Source organism: Sapajus apella, unplaced genomic scaffold (genome assembly GCF_009761245.1).
Source record: "Sapajus apella isolate SASKATOON/1434 unplaced genomic scaffold, GSC_monkey_1.0 scaffold88, whole genome shotgun sequence".
Classification (NCBI taxonomy): Eukaryota; Metazoa; Chordata; class Mammalia; order Primates; family Cebidae; genus Sapajus; species Sapajus apella.
The window spans coordinates 6327594-6334248 of NW_022437028.1; positions in this window are offsets into that span (position 1 = coordinate 6327594).

A 6655-nucleotide genomic window follows, 5' to 3' on the forward strand; every position below is an offset into this window, starting at 1 on the left:
AAAAAAAAAAAAAAAAAAAGAAATCAGCTGGGTGTGGTGGCAGGCGCCTGTAGTCCCTCAGCTACTTGGGAGGCTGAGGCACAAGAATCACTTGAACCTGGGAGGCAGAGGTTGCAGTGAGACGAGATTGTGCCACTGCACTCCAGACTGGGCGACACAGTGACTCCTTCACACACATAAAAAAGTGGCCACTTAGGGAAAACACTGTGCCTGCCTCTGGCTAGGTACTAGCAGGAGACCTTAGAGGAGTGGATTTCCTATGTATGTATTATGTATGTATTTATTTTAACATGTTGCTGGGTGCAGTGGCTCATGCCTGTAATCCCAGCACTTTGGGACGCCAAGGCAGGTGGGTCACTTGAGATCAGGAGTTCAAGACCAGCCTGATCAACATGGTGAAACCCTGTCTCTACCTAAAAAATACAAAATTAGCCGGTCGTGATGGCACATGCCTGTAATCCCAGCTACTTGGGAGACTGAGGCAGGAGAATCGCTTGAACCTGGGAGGCGGAGGTTGCAGTGAGCCGAGATGACGCCACTGCACTCCAGCCTGGGCAACAAGAGCAAAACTGCCTCAAAAAAAATTGGGGCCAGGTGCAGTGGCTCACGCCTGTAACCCCAGCACTTTGGGAAGCCAAGGTGGGCAGATCACAAAGTCAGGAGTTTGAGACCAGCCTGACCAACATGGTGAAACCCCATCTCTACTAAAAATACAAAAATCAGCCGGGTATGGTGGCACACACCTCTAATCCCAGCTACTCGGGAAGCTGAAACAGGAGAATCACCTGAGCCCAGGAGGTGGAGGTTGCAGTGAATTGAGATTGTACTACTGCACTCCAGCCTGGGCAACAGAGTGAGACTCCGTCTCAAATAAATAACAATAAATAAATAAAATTTTGGGGGGCCAGGCGCGGTGGCTCACACCTGTAATCCTAGCACTTTGGGAGGCCGAGGTGGGCAGATCACTGGAGATCAGGAGCTTGAGAACAGCATGGCTAACATGGTGAAACCCCGTCTCTACTAAAACTACAAAAAAATTAACTGGGCATAATGGTGGGTACCTGTAATTGCAGCTACTCAGGAGGCTGAGGCAGAAGAATCGCTTGAACCTAGTAGGTGCAGATTGCAGTGAGCCAAGATCATGCCACTGCACTCCAGCCTGGGTGACAGAGCGAGACTCCATCTCAAAAAAAAAAAAAATTTTTGGAGACTCCGTCTCACTCAGTTGCCAAGGCTGGAGTTCAGTGGCATGATCTCCATTCACTGCAGCCTCAACCTCCTGGGCTCAAACAATCCTCCCACCTCAGCCTCCCAAGTAGTTGGGACTACAGGTGTGCACCACCACTAATTTTGTATTTTTTTTTTTTTTTTTTGAGATAGAGTTTCGCTCTTTTTACCCAGGCTGGAGTGCAATGGCGCGATCTCGGCTCACCGCAACCTCCGCCTCCAGGGTTCAGGCAATTCTCTTGCCTCAGCCTCCTGAGCAGCTGGGATTACAGGCATGCGCCACCATGCCCAGCTAATGTTTTGTATTTTTGGTAGAGACGGGGTTTCACCATGTTGACCAGGATGGTCTCGATCTCTTGACTTCGTGATCCACCCGCCTCGGCCTCCCAAAGTGCTGGGATTACAGGCGTGAGCCACCGCGCCCGGCCTAATTTTGTATTTTTTGGTAGAGACCAGGTTTCACCATGTTGCCTAGGCTGGTATCGAACTCAAGCGATCCTCCCAAAGTGCTGAAATTACTTTCTTGCCTCTCACCTCCCCCTCCTCCTTTTTTTTGTTTTAGACAGGGTTTTGCTCTTGTTGCTCAGGCTGGGGTAAAGTGGTGTGATCTCGGCTCACCACAACCTCCACCGTCCGGCTTCAAGCGATTCTCCTGCCTCAGCCTCCTGAGTAGCTGGGATTACAGGCATGCACCACCACACTCAGCTGATTTTGTATTTTTAGTAGAGACAGGGTTTCACCATGTTGGTCAGGCTGGTCTCAAACTCCTGACCTCAGGTGATCTGCCCGCCTCGGCCTCCCAAAGTGCTGGGATTACACACATGAGCCAGTGCACCTGGCCCTTCTTCTCCTTCTTCTCTCTTAGGGTGGTGGATTTTAAGCTTGTTTTGAATCAGGTGTTCTTTGAGAATCTGATGAAGGCTGAGAACCCGCCTCCTGGAAGAATGTGTGCATGCCCACAGTGTGGCTTGTAACCTGGGCTCTATCTCACAGATACTCTGAAGGCCTTTAGCGTCCCTTCAGTTAAGAACCCTGGTCCACCTCCAATGACAGTGTAGCTGATTGGGCATGACACAGGTGTCCTTGAACCAGTCCCCAGAGCTGGAGCTGCTCCAGCTGCTTTTCCAGTTTCTTATTCCCAAAACTAGAAGGGGCACCTGGCCAATGGCTCTGTTTCTGATCTACAGAAGCTGTTCCCAGAAGCCCTGGTGATTGGCCAGGTGTGGTGGCTCAGACCCGTTATCCCAGCACTTTGGGAGGTCGAGACAGGTGGATCACTTGAGGTCAGGAGTTTGAGACCAGCCTGACCAACGTGGTGAAACCCCATATCTACTAAAAATGCAAAAAATTAGCCAGGTGTGGTGACGGGTGCCTGTGATCCCAGCTACTTGGTAGGCTGAGGCAGGAGTTCAAGACCATTCTGGCCAACATGGTGAAATCCCGTCTCTTATATAAAAAAAAAGAGAGAGAGAAAGAGAGAGAGGGAGGGAGGGAAGGAAGAGAGGGAGGGAGGGAGGAGAGAAAGAAAGAGAAAAAGGGAGGGAAGGAAGGAAGGGGAAGAGAAGAGAGAAAAAAGGAAAAGAGAAAAGAAGGAAGGAAGAAAAAAAGAAAGAAGGAGGAAGGGAAGGCGGGAGGGAGGGAAAAAGAAAAAGAGCCCTTGTGATCTCTGTAACCCTTTCTAACAAGTTCAATAAAACCGGCCTCAGGCTAGGGGCGGGGCTACGGGGGGAGCAGACCTGGCCCTGTGCACAGCAGGAGGTAGGCCTGCAAGTCAGTCTGTCTTGCATTGAGCCTGGCATCCGACCTAGGGACACTGCTGCCTGGCTGTTCTGTCCCCCAGTCTCCCATCCTTTTCCTTCACTGCCCAGCCTGATGGCCTCCTTCTTTACGCCTCAGCTAGGCTGCTCCCAGGCAGCAGCTGCTTCCTTCCCACCCCAGCTCAGCACCTGGCCCGCCAGCCTCCTCACTGGCCAGCCTGCCTCCTTGCCCTCTCCAATCCCTCCTGCTTTTTTTTTTTTTTTTTTTTTTCTTTTGAGACGGGGTCTTACTCGGTAACTCAAGCTCAGACTGGAGCACAGCCTTGATCTCCTGGGCTCAAGAGATCTTCCTGCCTCAGCCTCCCAAGTAGCTGGGACTACAGGCGCACTCCACTATGCCGTTAACTTTTGCTTTTTGCTTTTATTTTTTGTTTTTGTTTTGAGACAGAGTCTTGCTCTGTTGCCCAGGCTGGAGTGTAGTGGCGCGATTTTGACTCACTGCAACTTTCGCCTCCCAGGTTCAAGCAATTCTCCTGCCTCAGCCTCTTGAGTAGCTGGGATTTTAGGTGCGTGCCACCATGCCCGGCCTATTTTTTTTTTCTTTTTTTTAAAAGACAGGGTTTCACCATGTTGGTCAGGCTGGTCTTGAACTCCTGACCTCAGGTGATCCACCCGCCTTGGCCTCCAAAGTGCTTGGATTATAGGCGTGAGCCACCACGCCTGGCCTATTTTTTGTATTTTTAGTGGAGATGACGTTTCACCATGTTGGCCAGGCTGGTCTCAAACTCCTGACCTCAGGTAGTCCACCCGCCTCGACCTCCCAAAGCTCTGGGATTATAGACGTGAGCTACTGTGCCTGGCCATTCCTGCTATTTCTAACATGCAAATCTGAACACCCATTCACTCATTCCACAAATACTTCTGAACAAATCCTATGTCCCCGGCAGAGTTGCTGGCTCTGAGGACGCAGTAATGAATAAGTGAGACAGAACTCCCGCCCTGCAGACCCCGCCTCCCTCGGCCACATCCACCTACCGGCTCAGGGGCCTTGGGAGGCCTTCCAAGTGACTCCACCTGGCATGTGCCATCCTTGGCTCCTACTGGGGCACCCTCCCACCTCATCTCCCATCACTGCCCTTGATTCCAATACCCAAGAGCCCAGCTGGCCCCCCTCATGCCTTCTCTGCCTCCGCGGGTTCAGGTGAGCTCACAGGTCCGGGCCCAGCTCAGCCACCTCCTACTCCATGCAGCCTTCCTGCTGCGCAGTTGCCGTGACTACTCCTGTCTCTGGGGTCCTCTGGGTGCCTGTGTTAGCACCCGATCTCTTCTTGCTTGAACCTGGGAGGTGAAGGCTGCAGTGAGCCGCTGCACTCCAGCCTGGGCGACAGAGCAAGACTGTCTCAAAACAAAAACAAAAGTGATTTATTTGCTAGCATGTCTATCTCTCCCCAAAGCTCTGAGCTTCTGGGGGCCAGGCCATGTCTTCCTTGTCTCTGCATCCCCCAAGTAGGACCCTTTGAAACACCTGTGGAATGAGTCAGTGAGTGAAGGAGGGTGTCCACAGAGGAACCTTGGGAGAGGCCTGGACACCAAAGGCGAGGCGTGGTGGCAGCAAAAGGACACTAGAGAGCGACAGAGAGTAAGGAAAAAAATGCGGCCAGGACCAGAGGACAGGTGCCTGGGTCAGGGTGTCCCAGCCTGGCGGCCCCAAGCTTTCATCCCCCGTGCCCGCCCTGGCTGTGTGGGGAAGGGGTGGGCAGCATACCAAGCCCCCGCTGTCTGAACTCAGAAGACTGAACTCTGCTCTATACCCTGTGGAACGGGAAGAATGGGACCAGGACGGCCGGCAGGAAAACAGGAAACGCCAATCCAGGAGCCTCAGGCAGAAAACCGTCCCCAGGATGTGGGCACTTCTCACTGGAGGGTCCTGAGCCTGGGGCGCACTCGTCTGGTTTGGGGGTGAAGCTGGTTCTCTCATGGTCTCTCTCTCTCCAGATGGGGCCCAGGGGAGCCCCCACTCCACAGCACATTTTTCCTTCCAACACACACAGCAGCCAGGAGGCTGGACAGACCTTTCCTGTTTACCGTTTTCCCAGCTGGATTTTCCCCTTTCTCCTTAATCAATTTCCTAGAGCCCCAGACCAAGGGCGACAGGCCACAGGGCACCTGCCCGGCTTGACTGTCCCAGCCTGTCCCCCACCGCCTTGCCACACACACACACACACACACACACACACACACACACACACACTTTTTATTTTTTTTCTTGAGATGGAGTCTCACTCTGTCTTCCAAGCCGGAGTGCAGTGACAGATCTCACCTCACTTCAACCTCCACCTCCCGGGTTCAAGCCTGCCTCAGCCTCCCGAGTAACTGTGATTACAGGCTCACGTCACCATGCCCGACTAATTTTTGTATTTTTAGTACAGACGGGGTTTCACCATATTAGCCAGGATGGTCTCAAATTCCTGACCTCAAGTGATGCTCCGGGGGCCTGGGCCTCCCAAAGTGCCAGGATTACAGGCATGAGCCACTGTGCCCGGCCAGCCTGAAGCTCTCTTAGGGGGGAAACCTAAATCTCTCTCAGAACAGGAACCCACTCTCCTGCAGGCTTGGGGAGGGGGGACTCCTGTCCCATTTACCCCTTTTTCTCCATTTCACTCTGATTTAAAGTAGCCCCAAGTCACAACAAGGCTTAGCTGGCAGACAGGGAGGGAACGTTCTCATCTGAGGCTTGGTGAGTGTCTCCATCCTCCCCTCACTCCCGCCTCCACCTGTTAAAAACTGACTCTATGATACTTGTTAAAGTCTGAGCAGGAACATTTTCTTCAGGGCCATCACAGGAGATATATAGGCAGGACTGCAATGGGATTGTGCAGTAGGGGAAGAGAGATTGAGGGGAATTCTGAATAGAGCATGGGCAAGTGAGAATGTATGGCCCCGGGGGAAGGGTGGAGCAAGTGGACGGAAATTTACTAACAGGAAACATGGCAGGGGTTGGGGGGGGGCTGTTCTGGCTCAACCGACCTAGCAGGATTCTAGCTGAAGGCCAGCCAGGGAGATCAGACATCACCTTGGAGATGGTGGAGGATGAGGAACCTCATCTGGAGGGTGATCAGGTCTTGAGGGTGAGGGATTCTTGATAAACAGACTTCACAGGTTTCTTGCAAAAACTGGATTTACAAACAGGGCGCGGTGGCTCATGCTTGTAATCCCAGCACTTTGGGAGGCCAAGGCGGCGGATCACCTGAGGTAAGGAGTTCGAGACCAGCCTGGCCAATATGGTAAAACCCCATCTCTCTCTACTAAAAATACAAAATTAGCTGGCAGTGGTGGTATGCACCTGTATCCCCGCTACTCGGGAGGCTGAGGCAGGAGAATCGCTTGAACCCAGGAGGATCGCTTGAACCCAGGAGGCGGAGGCTACAGTGAGCCAAGATTGCGCCATTGCACTCCACCCTGGGTGACACAGCAAGACTCTGTCTCAAAAAAAAAAAAGGCCGGGCGCGGTGGCTCACGCCTGTAATCCCAGCACTTTGGGAGGCTGAGGCAGGTGGATCACGAGGTCAAGAGATCGAGACCATCCTGGTCAACATGGTGAAACCCCGTCTCTACTAAAACTACAAAAAATGAGCTGGGATTACAGGCACGCGCCACCATGCCCAGCTCAT